General features: G+C 36.1%; 1 protein-coding gene across 3 annotated transcripts in view; it reads left to right on the forward strand.

The window, feature by feature from the left end:
- LOC128247835 (uncharacterized) overlaps nucleotides 1-18518 on the forward strand; it is a 646611-nt gene that overhangs the window by 310231 nt on the left and 317862 nt on the right. For 2 of the 3 annotated variants that reach the window (XM_089351932.1, XM_089351934.1), the window contains one exon: nucleotides 15436-15513. The gene's annotated coding sequence lies outside the window, so the exon portion shown is untranslated. Of the gene's footprint in view, nucleotides 1-5312; nucleotides 5332-15435; nucleotides 15514-18518 lie in introns of those variants that run through there. The other variant, XM_089351933.1, reaches the window with a different exon arrangement.

Raw genomic sequence — 18518 nt, forward strand, 5'->3', positions numbered from 1 at the left:
AAGTATATATGTATGCACCTGTGTCAAAGTACATATAAGAAATGTATTCTGAGAAGATTTCTATATACTGAAAGTATTGAACTGTGAAGATTACACTGAAGATGTTTATTATATGGTAATTATTTTTGAGCAGTTTTTAAGCATAGATACACTATTATGCAAACATGTTCATATTGAAACATTAGGCAACTCTTGGTGTCACGTATTCTGGAACTGTAAACATTACATCAGTTGCAGCTAAATATTATTTCTCCGTCTTTCGATTATTGAAGAAATGTACTTGACATCTCTACTCTTATAATCAAAGATGACCAGCAATTTAAAGAAAAATCTTAAATACCTCTTCAGTATTTAGATTTATTAATAGTATAGTCAATTGAGAGAATAGTTAATCTCACGAAACTTGTACGTATGAGAAAGTAATGTTGTGTACTTATATGCAATTTTATGTTCCGTCACATATTAAACTGAATTATAGCGGTCACTCGCAAAGGAATATCACTTGGTGACATGTGCCAGGATTTCACTAATTCTTTTAGCTACCTAATATAACTGTAATGGAACAGAGACACCGTAGGGGCATCCCTAACCTTGCACCAACAGAAATATTAAGATGCGTATGATTGTTTGAAATCGTGCTAAAATAGTTATACTACTCTACTGTCTTTCTTTAATAACCCTCGTAAGAGTTACTAAAGTAATTTTAATTGGCTAATTTAGTCGACTTACGATGCGCCATAAAAGCAGACTTCAATCAATCATCTATTATTTTCAGCATAAATATATTACAGCATAAATATATTACGCTATAAGGCATTAGACATGTGGTGCTCCGCCTTAATTCACGCATTATCTATAAACGATTTTAAAATTTATTATAGAATATAAAAAAATCTGGGTTTGTATGTGTGTATATAATCTCTATTTTCTTGGAGCGTATTTTAAGTCTTCCAATGTAAACTTTACCGTTACCTCCGTTTTCATAATTGATTTCGTATTCAGAAACTTATGTAAGTCAGACGTTTTTTTCTTTTTTTTATGACATTTTATAGTAAAATTTTGTATTTTGATAGTTATTATTAAATTACCTTTAAGGAGGCGAGCTGGCAGAATCGTTAACACGACGGGCGAAATGCTTAGCGGCATTTTGTCTGTCTCACGCTCTGAGTTCAAATTCCGCCGAGGTCGACTTTGTCTTCGGGGTCGATAACATAAGTACCAAATGAGTACTGGGGTCGATGCAGTCGAATTACGCCACACCTCGAAATTGCTGTGTTTATGCTAAAAATTTGACATCATTATTAAATTGGTTTTGCTCTTGAAGTTTTACAATATTTTAATGAAGAATTTATAGTATTTATATACAGTCGTCTTTTGTACCTATAAACAATGTCCCATATTTTAATTGAATTCGTAAAGATCTAACCAAAATTATCAGTGATGATTGTACAATTATTTCCCAGTTTTGTTGGCGTAGGAATGCATCTCATGTCTTTCTCATGCGAATTCTTTGCCTGAGAGAATTTTTGAAGTTTTTATGATTTAAATCTAAAACATTAAACTTTGTCTTCAGATACAAACGTCGACTGTATATAAATTCTATTATTTTTTCATAAAAATATTGTAAACATGCAAAAGCGAGGAAGACATTGAAAATGAATACCAAACAAAATTATACGACTGTAACGTTTTTACAAAATATCCAACTTGCTTATACGTTCTTGAAAAAGAATAATTTTATGAACACAAAGATTACGGAAAAAGCTAGACTGATGGAATTAACTAAGCTGTAAAAAATACAAAAGTGACTATACATAGATATACAAACCCAGATTTTTCAGTGAATTATTTTTATTTGGATAAAGAATATTTTTTATGACATTATTTTTAAAATTTCACAATTGTTTTATAACAAGAAATATTTTAGTGGAAAATAATGTACTTACTTTACAAAAAGCATATTTACCTTACGAACCAATGAAGATTTTTTTTTAATAGTTTACTTACCAGAAATATAAGCAGTTTAAAGCGGTAGAAGGAACTGCATCAAAATAGGTCTAGAGCAGAAGTGACTGTAGTACTGAGTGAAGGTTTTACTAACTCTATCGCATGTTTTATTACTTTTGTCTTTCTTCTTCCAGTCTCTCTGGAAGAGAGATTATATTTGAGGGTGAAATATTCATGGCCATTTAACAATTAAATATCTTTGTATATTTAACTTGAAAATCATTTTGATCTAACGATAACGTGACAGATGAATAGAATAACACCAATCTTATATACATAAATCTATAATAATAAATGCCAAAACGAATTTCTGTGCGTCAGTGTGTCACACTTTGACCCACTCTCTCACTATTCAATGACACTTCTAGTATTCCTCAATGTTGAGGTGAGAGTAATACTGGGCACAGAGACGGTGGAGGCGGTAGTGGATTGACGGCTGTGATGGTAATGGGGTGATAGTAATAGTATGAGTTGTAGTTGTGATAATGGCGGAAGCGACGGTGATGATGGTGGTGGTAGCCGAGGCGGTCAGGGATGACGGTGATAGTAAGCGATGTGAAAGACAGTGGTGGTGGGGAAGGCAGCAAAGTGAAAGGTATTGATTGCGGCAGCGTCAGAAGTCTGAATGGCGTGTGTGTGTCAGTTGTAGTGACGATGGTGGTGGTACTGGGATGGTAATGGTTTAAAACAATCAAAGAGAGAGAGAGAGAGAGAGAAAAAAGAAAGAAAGAAAAAAGAAGTTAGAAAAAAATTGCACTGACCCCATACATATCTATCTATCTATCTATCTCTCTCTCTATATATATATATGCATATATTTTATGTTTATGTTGTTGTTCTTCTTCTTGGCGCTCCGTCGCTTACGACGTCGAGGGTTCCAGTTGATCCGATCAACGGAACACCCAGCTCGTGAGATTAACGTGCAAATGGCTGAGCACTCCACAGACACGTGTACCCTTAACGTAGTTCCCGGGGATATTCAGCGTGACACAGTGTGACAAGGCTGGCCCTTTGAATTACAGGTACAACAGAAACAGGAAGAAAGAGTGAGAGAAAGTTGTGGTGAAAGAGTACAGCAGGGTTCGCCACCATCCCCTGCCGGAACTTCATGGAGCTTTAGGTGTTTTCGCTCAAAAAACACTCACAACGCCCGGTCTGGGAATCGAAACCGCGATCCTATGACCGCGAGTCCGCTGCCCTAACCACTGGGCAGCGGACTCGCGGTCATATATAATGCTCAGGTGTGGCTGTGTGGTAAAGGCGGCCAGCTGGCAGAAACGTTAGCACGCCGGGCTAAATGCTTAGCGGTATTTCGTCTGTCTTTACGTCCTGAGTTCAAATTCCGCTGAGGTCGACTTTGTTTTTCATCCTTTCGTTGTCGATGTAATCGATGTAATCGATTTAATCCCGCTATTTCTCATTGTTTGTCCCCTCTATGTTTAGCCCCTTGTGGGCAATAAAGAAATAAGAAGATTGTTTCCCAAACACATGGTTCCAGGTTCAGTCTCACCTTGGGCAAGTGTCTTCTATTATAGCCGGGCTGATCAAAGCGTTTTGAGTGGATTTGGTAGACGAAATTGAAACAAGTTAATCGTATATATATATACATATATATATATCTGTATTTATTTATGTGCATGTGTCTGTATTTGTACCTCCGTCCTCGCTTGACAACCGATGCTGGTGTATTTATGTCCACGTAACTTAGCGGTTCAGCAAAAGATGCCGATAGAGTATGTACTAGGTTTACAGAGAATCTATCCTGGAGTCGATTTCTTCGACTAAAACTCATTAAGGCGGTGTTCCAGCATGGCTGCAGTCAAATGACTAGCTAGTTTTCATGAGCTAACCATTGAAAATGTCCCCTCAAAATATAATTTTAACTCTCATGTAATTTCATTAAGATAATTACTCATTTCTCAGTCTGTTTAATTTCATTATTATTACCATTATTTTCGTCCCTCGTACCATGTCCCCAAACTAAACTGGCTTCCGGTTGCAGCTTATCTATTTAAAAATTCTTGTCTCCTGTTTCCCTTCCCTTCCATTCCTTCACCAAACGATGATGCGTTGTTAAGTTAAGATTTTCTCGTTTTTTTTTTTCGATCTTTCGTATATTCATTCGCCATTAACATTTTAAGTGTATTACTTACTAACAGCAAGTTTTCATGAGCTAACCATTGAAAATGTCCACTCAAAATATAATTTTATCTCTCATGTAATTTCGTGAAGATAATTACTCGTTTCTCGATCTGTTTAATTTCATTATTATTACCGTTATTTTCGTCCCTCGTACCATGTCCCCAAACTAAACTTTGTTTGTTCGCGGTGCGTCCGCCCTTTCCCGTTCCACCACCAATACCGGATATCTCTATCTTCCCACCATCTACACCGGATATCTCTCTCTCCTCTCACCACCATTGCCTGATGTCTCTTCTCCCAACAAATCCTCCCCACTGGGCTGTTCTCTATATATTACCTGCACTCTTTCTCTCTCATGGAACAAATGCAACTAGCCCAACAACCCACCCACCCACCTACTTAACTGGCTATCTTTCGTTTCGTTCTGTCTAGAAATTTGTGACCACCATTACCAGATGTCTCTTCTCTCAATTCCTCACTCCTCACTGGTGCTGTTCCCTATATTACCTGCACTCTCTCTCTCTCTCTCTCTCTCTCTCTCTCTCTCTCTCTCTCTCTCTCTCTACTGGGACAAATACACCAGGTTATCTGCCCACCTACTTAACCGGCTATCTTTCGTTTCGTTTTCGTTCCGCCTAGAAACATGCCAACAACTACGCAGAAGTTTTCCTTCGCCTTATCAAGTGAAGGAGAAAGCTATTCGGCTGTCCACGTGTGCTTGTTCCTGTGTGTGGGTTCACTTGTGTGTATGTAGGGATGAGCTTGTTTCCTCTCTCTCTGTCTGAACCCTTCCCCCTGGTGGTACCCTCTATCATATCTGCAATCCCCCTCTTACTGGACAAACGCAACCAGTTTCAGCTGACTCCCTACCTAATCTAACACTGGAATATCCATATTTTGCTACACCGCTTAAATTTACATTATTCGATGGCTATAATTCTTATGCTTACAACGCCGCTAACACCTGCTTCTCCCTCTAGTAAGGGCAACAATCTTGACACGCTTGAATGTTTGACTTTTGTCAGGTCGGAAGTGAGAACAGGTAAAGCATGCCTAAATAACGAATACGACAACCTCCCTCTTCTTTTCAGGCGCTGAATAACATCTCTCCTCCCCAAGCCGCACCCCACATTCTCTTACCGGTTTTCAGAGTTGGCACTGTCAATGTAGGCTCACCGAAAGGTAGGTCTAGTGTGATTGTAGAGATGCTTGAAAGGAGACGGGTTGATGTATGCTGCATACAAGAGGTAAGATGGAGAGGAGCTTCAATTAGGGTCCTCACTGGCAAGGTACATAGGTATAAAGTCTTCTGACAAGGTAACATGGATGGAGTAGGGGGTGTATGCATACTCCTTGCGGAGAAATGGGTGGATAAGGTCTTAGAGGTTGTCAGGGTATGCGATAGAGCGCATCAGCTCAGGTTAGTCCTGCAGAACAGCACAGCTACAATTATCTCTGCCTACGCCCCACAAGCGGGGAAACAAAATGATCAGAAGGACCATGTTTATAATACCCTTCAATAGGCTACCTCAAAGATGAGTGGCAATGACCGCATCTTTGTGGCTGGAGATTTTAATTGGCATGTTGGGCGGTGTACACTGGTGTACACGAGGGCCATGGTATTGGTTCCCGGAACGATGAGGAAACTAGACTACTGGAGTTCTGTGATGCATGTAACCTTTTAATCTGCAACACTAAATTCAGGAAGCCAGACAGCCGCCTGATAACCTATCAATCAGGTGACTCTGCTAGCCAGATTGATTTCATCCTCACCAGACAGCGGGACGCAGGGTTGCTCTTAAATACAAAGACCCTCTCAGGTGAAGAATGCATCCCCAGCATAGGCTAGTCATTAGTGACTTTCGTCCCTTATCTGGTGGCCGATGCGGAAACTGGGGATTGACGATTGGTTAATAAGGGCTGTACAGGCCCTGTACAGAGATGCCGTTAGTAGGGTTAGGATTGGAAATGAGTATAGTGAAGAATTCCCGGTAGAAGTAAGGATCCACCAAGGATCAGCCCGCACCCACCTCTTATTCATCATAGTCATCCAGGCAATAACAGAGAAATTCAAAACAGGTTGCCCCTGGGACCTCCTCTATGCAGAATCTCTACCAGAACTAGAGAAGAAACTTCCAGTGTGGAAGCAATGTTTAGAATCGAAGGGCCTTAGAGTCAATGTTACAAAGACTGTAATTCCATTGGCCTAGGTTGATGAAACGCTAGGTCGTGGAGACATAAACAAACCAACACTGCTTGTCAAGTGGTGGCGGGGACAAAGATAAACACTCACACGAACACACATATACGACTGAATTCCACACCGTTTTCGTCAACCAGATTCTCACATGCGTTGGCCTGAGGCGACAACAGAAACACTTGCCCACGTTTCAGCGCTGTGAGAATGAACCCAAAACCAGGTGGTTTCAAAGCAAGCTTCTTATTTACGTTTGTATATTTATGTGCTGTCTGTCTGTCTGTCTCTGTCTCTCTCTTATCTACCTATTTATCTACGCACATACACACAGGCACACTCAAATGTATAATATGCGTGCGTGTACGTACTTATAAAAATAGATATGTAGGAAGGTAGAACGATATATATATATATATATATATAGAGAGAGAGAGAGAGAGAGAGAGAGAGATAGATAGATAGATAGATAGATAGATAGATAATCGATACATACTACACTCACACATACTGTCACGCACGCACACACACGCACACACACACACATACTGCCACGCACACACACACACACACACACACACACACACACACATACAAAGTATCGAAACTGCCCTGCCTTTTGGGCAAGCCGGGTTATTCTAGCTCTCTATACTGTTTAATGCATTTCCTCCAGTTATATAAACGAAATGTAATAAATTATGAATCTAATTTCCTAAATATTTCGCCACACATTTAAGAAATTTTCTGTAGTTCAAACTTCGTCTCCCTCTAGCCTAGCATTTCTACTCTCTTCTACCATCTAACTGATTATTAGGAACGTAAGCGGTATAGGGAGTATGAGAGTGATGTTTCTAATTGAAGACCTCATTTCATTTTATGAATTTATAATTGAATTTCTTATCAAGAAATCTAATTGAAAAGCGTTTTAATTTATTTGCTACATTACGGTTGTTGTTGTTGATGTTGATGATGATGATGATGATGACGATGATGATGATGATGATGATGATGATGGTGGTGGTGGGGGTGGGGGGTGATGTTTATGATGATGATGACAGCGATGAATGCTTATGATGCTTATGTTGATGCTTGTGATGATGGTGTTAGTGATGTTGATAATAACAACAATGATTACGATGGTGTTAAAATGATGATTATTATGATGACGGTAATGATGATGATGACGGTAATGATGATGATGACGGTAATGATGATGATGATGATAATGATGATGATGACGACGATGACGATGATAATAATCTGTTGAACCAAAGTGAAATTTGAAGAAAAAGACCCAGGAAATGATATTAGCAACTTAAGGCATGGATAAACCCCTCAATATAAATTGGATCCAGGAAATGATAGATAAAGAGGACTGTTCACGATGGTAAAGACAAATGAAACTTTACCCCCTCCACATTCTATCAGAATACTCGTCGTTAGCTCGAAATGGTTGCAGATGTGATGAAATTGGAAATTTTTCTGGCGGTTTGTTTTTCAATGCACGGAAAAAAAAAAACGAAGTCCATTATGTGAGAAAAGAAATGAAAGTCTTTGAAAACGAATTTGTTCTGGCAAGTTTCTATACAAACCGAAACGAGAATGGAGCACAATATGCCGGAAATTGTAGCCTCTGAGAAGAAGACGTTATGTCTTGTAATCGATGTGGCGCATATTTGTTACCAGAATTGAAAGGCAGCAGAAAGAAAGTGAAAGCGAAACAGAAAAACACAAAAGCGCGCACAAAAATACGAGTATTTACCAATTTGTATAAAATAATCAAATAATGAAATGAAGGGGTATCAAGGTTACGATTCTGCCAATTATCATCCTGATTTTTGTATCTGTAACGAATAATTTGAGAGTAAACTTTGGAAGTAGAAGGTACAAGGTTAAAAAAAATTTTTTTTTTCCTGGTTCCGCAAGTATTATAAGGGAAGTTGACGATACAAAGTAATAACAAATATTAACAGCATAAAGACGGAAAACTTTAATAGGAGGGGCAAGAATACTTCTTTTCCTAGATCACGGCTTTCGATCCAATAGGGAACATAATTAAACCGGTTACAGCATCAAAGCTGTTTAGTAATATAATAATATTAATAATAACAAGAGCAACAACAATAATAATAATATAATTATCAATCTCCTTGTCTTCCTCCCCAATATCTTAATCACCACCACCACCACCACCACCACCACCACCACCATCATCATCATCATCATCATCATCATCATCATCGTTTTCTGTCGAACTTTATAAGATCGTTTGTTATATCGGTTGTCAAATTGTCACGGACTTGCAAAATCCCTTGATGTTCGCATGGAATGTATATGTATATATATGCATACATTTTCTTTGCATATTTATATTCTGTATGTATGTACGTATATGCACATGTATATACGATTGTGTGTTCTCTTTCGTCATTTATAACTCGGATGCTATTCTTTTGTTTATTTTTGTATTCTTTTATAATTAATTATAACAAACAATTTCAGTATATATGAATGATGAAGAACCAAAGACTACAATTCAATTGAGATGAACATTAGAAAGCTACTTTATCACTTGGCCTATAAAAGGAAACGCGGTATCGTCAGCATGGCGTTGTACAGGAGATTGGCAGTCGTTTGGGGAATGGATTCCTTTTTAGTCAAACAAACTATTTACTTGATGGTGTCAACATTTGACTGATGAATTTATGTTACATAAAAAGAAGCATCATGCACAAAACGCAGTCAGAGCTACAGCTGGATCCAATGGGAAGAGATCTCAATACAATTGAACATCCAGCCTGAAACTGTGTATCGAAGTGTTCACCTGTTTCTTATTTCTTATGTCTTTATTGCCCACAAGGGGCTAAATATAGAGGGGACAAACAAGGACAGACAAAGGGATTAAGTCGATTACATCGACCCAAGTGTTCAACTGGTACTTAATTTATCGACCCTGAAAGGCTGAAAGGCAAAGTCGACCTCGGCGGAATTTGAACTCAGAGCGTAACGGCAGACGAAAATGAACAACTTGAAAACTTCATATCTTTTATCACTTGTTTCAGACATTACATTGCAGCCATGCTGCGGCACCGCCTTGAAGAATTTTGGTCAAATGAATCGACCCCAGTGTTTATTATTATTATCAGTTTTGTAAAGCCTGGTACTTATTCTATCGGTTTCTTTTCCGAATCGCTAAGTTACGGGGATATAAACACATCAACACCAATGTTGGGGGGGAGGGGTGCAAATATATGCACAAATACAGACAGATACAGGTGCGCACACACGCACACGCAAACAATTCTAGCAAATCCACTCACAAAGCTTTGGTTGGCCTGTGGTCATAGTAGAAGAAACTTGCCCAAGGTGCCTCGGTGTAGAACTGAACATGAAACCATGTAGTTGGAAAGCAAACTTCTTATCACATAGTCACGCGTGTATTTTTTATTTTCAACTAACAAAATACTTATACCGATTATTTGCATATTTATTCTTAGCACACTCCGGCAGATTCAGGCGCAAATACACTAGTCGCGTTTCTGTGCGCCACAGGAGAACGCTTCTGCCTTTTACGACAACTGTGTGTGTACATAACACACTCAGTTCATTGGTGCAAGGGATTCTGGGACACCGGTGCTTCGACATGTGTTTCGTCACCCAGAGATACCCGAACGTTTGAGTCTTAAAAAACCCACTAGATTTGTTTTTAATTTCAGCGAACAAAACTGTTTGCTGATCAGAGCCTACATCTACCAACCGATAATAAATCGTTATTTCTAGCGTATAATGTGAGATCTGAGACGATAATGATCATATCTATTCTTAATATATATTTTTTTAGATCCAACCTCAAATAAAAATATACCAGTCGCTCAGGTATACATCACGGAACAACTTCTTACGACGACTGTGCGTTCAAAACACACAGTCGTTAGTTAATCAGTGAACCAGGTATTTACAAATGTCAGCTGTTTGTATAATTCTATCTCTTTGACATTTCGATAAGGTACGGAGATAGAAATTTTCTTGCTATCTGTGGACACAACATAACATAAGTATGAGAAACTCACTCTATTATCATTAATGATTTCGATTAGAAAACATTGGAAATTAGGAAGGACAATCCAATGAAAAAAAAAAAATTACTAAAATATGTAAATAATTGTGCATACATTTATCATTCGAAACTACTTAATATATTTTTGATTCTAAAAAATATAATTCGTGTCGTATAGTGATGGGGAACTAATTTCAACATGAAGTAACTCCAAGACAGAAACACCCACAAACTCAGAATTACCAGGGAATGGAATATAGCTTTGAATGTGTGTGTGTGTGCCTACACACACACACGCACACACACACACGCACACACACACGCACACACACACGCACACACACACGCACACACTCACACATGTGTGTATATCTTAGCATGTGTTTTTATATGTTGTGTGTTTGTGTGTGTTTGTGTGTGTGTATGTGTGTGTGCGTGCGTGTGTATGTATGTGTGTGTGTTTGGTAAGAAGCTTGCTTCTCAACCACAAGGTTCTTGATTCAGTCCCACTGCGTGGCACCTTGGGCAAGTGTCTTCTATTGTACCCTCGTGCCGACCAAAGCCTTGTGAGTGGATTTGGTAAACGGAAACTGAAAGAAACTTTGTATATATATATATATATATATATATATATACAAGTTTTTTGTATATATATATATATATGTATGTACGCGTATATATATATATATATATATATATCTATTTATGTATGTATGTATGTGTGTATGTATTTGTCCTCACACTTGACAACCAAGGTTGATGTGTTTACGTCCCCGTAACTTAGCGGTTCGGCAAAAGAGACCGATAGAATAAGTACTAGGCTTACAAAGAATAAGTCCTGAGGTCGATTTGCTCGACTAAAGGCGGTGCTCCAGCATGGCTGCAGTGAAATGATTGAAACAAGTAAAAGAATAAAAGAATATACGTATGCACATATATATATATATATATATATATATATATATATATATATATATATATATATATATATATATATATATATATATATATATACATACATACATACATACATATACATATATGTATATATATATATATATGTATGTACGCGTATATATACATACACAACATACATCCAGAGCTATATTCACTTCGATGTTAACTTCGAGATCCAAAGATGTACAAGAGTATTATTATTGCTTTTCAGTGTGAGTAACTATGCATGTACGAATGTGTGTGGGAGTATATCTATTGGTTGTGTTTATGTAGTAGAATGATTGCTTGCGTTTGTATATGTGTGTGCTGGTACTAGTTTCCATGTGTATGCCTGTGTTTGTAATCCTCTATGCGTGTGTGTGTATGTGTGTATGTGTGTTTGTTTGTGTGTGTGTGTGTGTGTGTGTGTGTGTGTGTGTGTGTGTGTGTGTGTGTGTGTGTGTGTGTGTGTCTGTGTCTGTCTGTGTGTACACGCTTTTATGTGCTAGTATAGCTCTACCTGAAAAGACAGTGGGGAAGAACAAAAATGCAAAGACAAGCAGAAACAAAATAACAAAGATATGAGAAGATTGAAGGCTAAAGGTGTCTAGAAATCTTAGAGCTACTCATGGCGTGATTTGCCAGACTTTAGAACCAGAGATGTTAGCTTTGTTATGGAGACGATCAATAATTTTATAGACTGCAACTTTATGTTGCAAACGTTTGATCACGTTAGTGGCTTGTTTGGATTGGAATCAACAATTGATTGATAATATTGTAATATACAGTTGCAGGAGAAGGAGGAACAGAAACAACAAAAATAACAACAGTAACTGCAACAAGAACAGCTCCAACAACTGCCAGCAAACAATTCATCAACTTCTATGTGGTTGCTCGACCTGCTAGAAATATCTGGTAAAAACCCAATTAGATAATACTCTATCGTCATACAATGGGTAGGACACATTGGACACAACAGACATTCACACTTGGATACAACAGACATTTATACTTTAAATTACATAGACCAAAAGGCGGCGAACTGGCAACATCATTAGCATATCGGAGAAAATGCTTAGCAGCATTTCTTCCGTCTTTGCCTACAGAGTTCAAATTCTACTGAGGTCCACTTTGCTTTCACCGTTTCGGGGGTCAATAAATTATGTTTATTTCCCACATGTAGGTTTTATTCTTGAGCATCGTAGTGAAAGTTTTTAGCTTATATTATAGTATATGTGACTGAGTGTTCCTTAGGCAAAAATAAATGTGACCATGTAATGTGAGAGAACTCCGGTCACCTGAATTTTTCCTATTATCCACTCGAAAAGATCCTGCACAAGTTCTGCGATCTAAAGCTTTTGGGCAACCCCAAAGCTATGGTAGAGAAACATTTCCCTTAAATGCCAAGTTGTAGGATCCAACGTGCTACCATATAATTCCAAAGCGACTTCTTAAACAGACATTCATACTTTAAATTACTCAGACCAAAAGGCGGCGAGCTAGCAGCATTTCTTCTGGCTTTGCCTACAGAGTTCAAATTCTGCTGAGGTCCACTTTGCTTTCACCGTTTCGGAGTCAATAAATTATGTACCAGTCAAGAACTAGTGTCGATGCAATTCACCAGTCCCTCCCTCCAAAATTTCAGGCCTTGTGCCGATAGTAGAAAAAAATTAACCTTGATCACAATGTACAACATACATTACAAAGCAATTACGCCTGGTACACTACACTTCATTGCATAACATGAATTATCTTGAATACACTACAATCCATCATATGCAGATTGGTTTCAAATTTTGGCCAGTGCTCAACAAGTACTTGCTTTATCGACCCCGAAATGATAAAGGGTAAAGTCAACCTGGGCGAAATTTGAACTCAGAATGTAAGCATTTTGCCCAGCGTGCTAACGATTCTACTGCCTTATTCCATTACATACAATTTACCCTATATATATATACATACATACATACATACATATATATATATATATATATATATATATATATATATATATATATATATATATATATATCTACATGTATACATATATACCTCAAGACATTATTTAATCTACAGCAGATTACATTCACTACAAAATCTTGCATTCTGTACAATACACTACATTATACTAGATTCAGTAGAGTGCACAACATATACTAGAGACTACTTTGGGTAATACAATAATGCAATTACATTATTCACACTAAACCATATAGTATGAAATACACTACATTTCAATACTATACATGCTCTACATCACACTATGCAGCGTTACGTGTATACACTTCAATACATTTTATACACTGCATCCATCCACTACATATGCTACAATACACAATACACTCTACTTTACAAGGAATTGCAAACACCACAAGAACAAAATAAAAAATTACTGCTATAATATATCAAGGTTGTCACACTTCAATATTCTATGTATCTCCATTACATAAATCTGTTTGAAACAACAGTAACAACAGCAACGACAACAACAACAACAATAACATCAATAACAACAACAGCAACAACAACAAGGACAACAGCAGCAACAGCAGCAGCAGCAGTAACAAAAACACATGTAGTAGTAACAAAGCTAGCAGCGGTAACGATACCAACATCAAGACCACCATCACCAACAACAACAACAACAACAACATCAACAACAACATCAACAACAACAGAAACAACAACAACAACAACAACACCTGCAACAACATCAACCACAACAACGTTAACATATTAAAACAGCTGTTGTAGTTTTCTAGCTTTTCCTATAAAAACCTTTTAAGAAAGCTCTCGCCTTCTCCCTATACAATCACATTTTCTGTCTACATCTTCCCCATCAAAATGTCATCGAATTTCTTATCTGTAAGAAACAAAACTAAGTATATGTTTTATAAATATGGCTGTTTTGTGTGTGCATGCAACGGTGTTGTCTAGACTCTGTGTATGTGGATATGTTTTCGTGCTCTATACCTGTTTGTGATGTGTAGCTTGTGAGTTTATAAATGTGCTTATATAAAATAACACAGACACAACCACACACACACACACATACAAAACAACCACACACATACAAAACAACCACACACATACACACACACATACACGCACACACACATACACGCACACACACACATATACACACAAACATATACATACACACAAACATAATTTATGACGGCTGTCGTCTAGAGTTTTGATTGTATATGGGTATATGTGTGTGTGTAAATTTATACGTATGTAGGTTGTATGTGCATGAGATCTATATGTATATATATATATATATATATATATATATATATATATATATATATATATATATATATATATATATATATATATATATATATATATATATATATATTCAAAGATATGTTTGTATGTGCATACTGGAATGTGTGTTTATACATATATGCATGTATATATGTATAGGTGTGTATTTATGCGTGTCTTTATATGTATGTTTATACATGTGTACGAATATGTATATATATATATATATATGTATGAATGTATGTATATATATATATATACACACACTTATATGTGTATGTATTCATGTGTGTGTGTGTGTGTGTATATATATATATATATATATATATATATATATATATATATATATATATATATATACATATATATATATATATACATGCATATATATATATATATATATATATAAATATATATATATATATATATATATATATATATATATATATATATGTATGTATGTATTATATATATATATATATATATTTATTTATTTATATACATAAATACATACATACATACATACATGTAATATATTGATTAAACGTCGAAATCTATAATATAACCTTTGTATCAAAATGAGGCATTGCCTAAGATAAAAAGCCACCAAAAAATATAAACGTAAAACTACAAATTCTAAAGTATATATTCACTATGTTTCTATCATCGACATTTTTACTAAAATATAATACCAAGCATTGCTTTTTGATTGTTAGTTTCTTTTATATAATTTCTACCTTATATTTTCGATAATATTTTAAGCATTGTAATTTTTAGGTTTATTTAACGCACTTATTATATGTATATATATATATATTCTTTGTAGATCGGCTGCTGGAAAACAACGTGGAAATACAAAGGATAAACAGCTCAAGGCCATAGAGAAAAGTCCACCCCTTAAATTGTAAGTAAATTCAGAGTTTTTTTTTTTGTTATTGAAATAACGAATATATATATATATATATATATATATATATATATATATATATATAAGTATATATACTTACATATTTCTTTTTGCGCATGTCACAAATGTTAGGTATTGAAACAATTATTTCAAACGTTTATGCGACATGCATAATCATATGTTGTGCGGACGAAGACCAAGTTATATGTTAAATACATTTTTACAGTAATATATGGTAAACATAAACAGTATCACACTCACACCCACACACATATACATATGCATGCATGTATATATGTATTATATATATATGTATGTGTGTATACACATGCACATATACGCACAATCGCACGCGAGAACACACACCTGCCATACATGTGTGCAGGAGTGTATAGGCATATATATATATATATATATAAATAAATATATATATATATATATATATATATATATATATATATATATATATATATATATATATATGAATGTAAGTGTGTGTATGTGTGCGTGTGCGTGAGTTTATGTACGTATGTATAAAACAAAGTTATTTTATTCCACACGGGTAGAAATATAGAAAAGAGAAGCTGAAAATGCACTGCAATTCGCTTAGATTTTTTTGATATTTAGATTTTTAAAGACAACCTGCTTCATAGATTTCTTTGATTTTCAAAAGTTGAGATAGAAAGACATGGAACTATGCCGCAACTGTTTTACTTCTGACTGGAGTTCAAAAACTCTTTGTTTTTATAGCGAGAATATGACCCAAATTAGTAATCTGTTTTGGATACGATTTGATTGGCTAAAGATGATCAAATTATTAAGTTTAGAAATTTTTGGAAGTTCCCCTCTACGCTCGTTCTTTAACAGTAATTGATAATAAGTTAAAGTGACAGTCCCAGTCAAGGCTCTCTGAATTTAATCTGTCACGTGTGGTAGAATATGATCACGTGATTAAATTTGAAAGATTTGTAAGTTCCCCGCTAGGTCCGTGCGTTAATATCTTGTGACAATATTTTTTGCGTCAAAAACTAAGGCTAAAACAGTTGAGGGAATGTGCCCAGTGACAGTCCCTTAAACAATGAAGTGGTAGAGTGAATTGTAGTTGTTTCTATGTAACCCAGTAGCTGAAGGGTTTTATGCATCCATGTGCGTGGGCACAAAATTTTCTCCGCTAAATTTCTGCGTTAGTGTCACACGGGCAAATCGTGATTGTGATCAAAAATGTAGGCTGCTAGCTTTAAAGATTCAACGTGTCGAGTGACACTATGAGTTTGTGTGTGACTAGTTGTTGGTGAGTGTACTTTGTTAAAGTTTATTCAGTCTTGGCTTGTAATTTTACATGAATATATTTTCTATTTTCATCTGTGCTTAATCAGCGGTATTGACTGAACAAAACTAAAGTGAAAAGACTGGGAATTTAGGACACATATTTTTTTCATATATGTTTATGTCCACTGAATGGCATCTGACTAATATTGGGTTCTTGTATTTGTTCACGATGAACAGTTAATCTATTTATAAGAGATCGTCTTGTTTGATCTATGTAATCCTTGTTACATCCTTTACAGTTAATAGCATATATTAAAATTTTTGACTAACAGATAAAATATTTCTTTTTATTGTAAACATCTATCCAGGTTTAAATTCATATTCTTTGTCTTCAATGAGGTTGGTGCAAATCCCGCGATTAGAGCGAGCACATTTTTTTGACTGTTGGTTTGGCGTTTGTGAAGCGTAGCTCAGCGCTGGTGAGTAGTTTTGTGAGGGATCTTGACTGTTTTTTGCTTTCGGTTATTTGGTGTATTTCGAGAGGAACAACTGTAGCAACAATAAAAGTTCATATAACCGCATGTTGTGTGTTTGTTTTTAATTGGTGTAAAAATCCTTTCACGATGTAATTGTATCGTTCAGATAATTTTATATCCAAATGAATTCCTTTTGTTGCTGTTACTGCTTCTGCTACTGTTTATTGTTGCTTAACCCCAGGTCAGTGTCATCGCTGATGGATCAACTGTGTTATCATACACAAAAATTCTTAATTTACAGTTAACATGCATTGAGTTCTTTTTATCCTTTCACCTTTGTCAAATAAAACTTACCCACTGTTATTGTGTGTGTGACTGTGCATACGTCTGCGTGTGTCTATATGAAAATACACGACGGATGCCTTTCCACACATACATCTTTCATATATTAGTGTGTTGAAGACTCTTTTTGTGTAGCGACAGAGTGAGCCCTTATATCGTCATATTTGAATACTCAAACTCTCTCCCTCTCTCCCTTTCCTCCTTCTCTCACTCTCTCTCTCTCTCACAACCCCCACACATATATACACAGAGAGAAATAAATCGACAGACAGACAGATAGACAAAAAGATAGATAGATAGGTAGGTAGATAGGTAGATAGATAGTTAGTTAGTTAGTTAGATAGATAGATAGATAGATAGATAGATAGATAGATAGATAGATAGATAGATAGATAGATAGATAGATAGCTTCATTCATGGCTGATTGCCTGGAGATTGACTCACAGTGGGACACGATGTAATGTGAGGTAAAATAGCCCAGTAAGTGTACCTAAAATATTGAGTTCTCTTCTCTTCGATCATAAATTTATCTTGCAAGTAGAAGTAATTATATAATGCATATAAATAACTTTTGTGCTCAAATTACAAACGTATGCTACCCTGTCACGTAATTTCATAATCATGAAAACATACAACAGTATTGCCAGGCCAAAACTCCATCTATTAGACCTACACGCGTATGTGAGTGCGGGCACATGTGTGTGCGTGAGAGTGTGTGTGTGTGTGTGTGTGTGTGTGTGTGTGTGTGTGTGTGTGTGTGTGTGTGTGTGAAAGAGAGAGAGAGAGAGAAAGCGAAAGAGAGCGTGAGTGTGTGTGTGTATATGTGTGTATAAATGTGTTTGTTGTAATATAGATTTTATATATATACCATATTAGCATGCATATAACCTATAAAATCTCCATTTCAAGCTGAAA

This window comes from Octopus bimaculoides, chromosome 5 (assembly GCF_046866305.1).
Source record: "Octopus bimaculoides isolate indiv1 chromosome 5, ASM4686630v1, whole genome shotgun sequence".
NCBI lineage: Eukaryota > Metazoa > Mollusca > Cephalopoda > Octopoda > Octopodidae > Octopus > Octopus bimaculoides.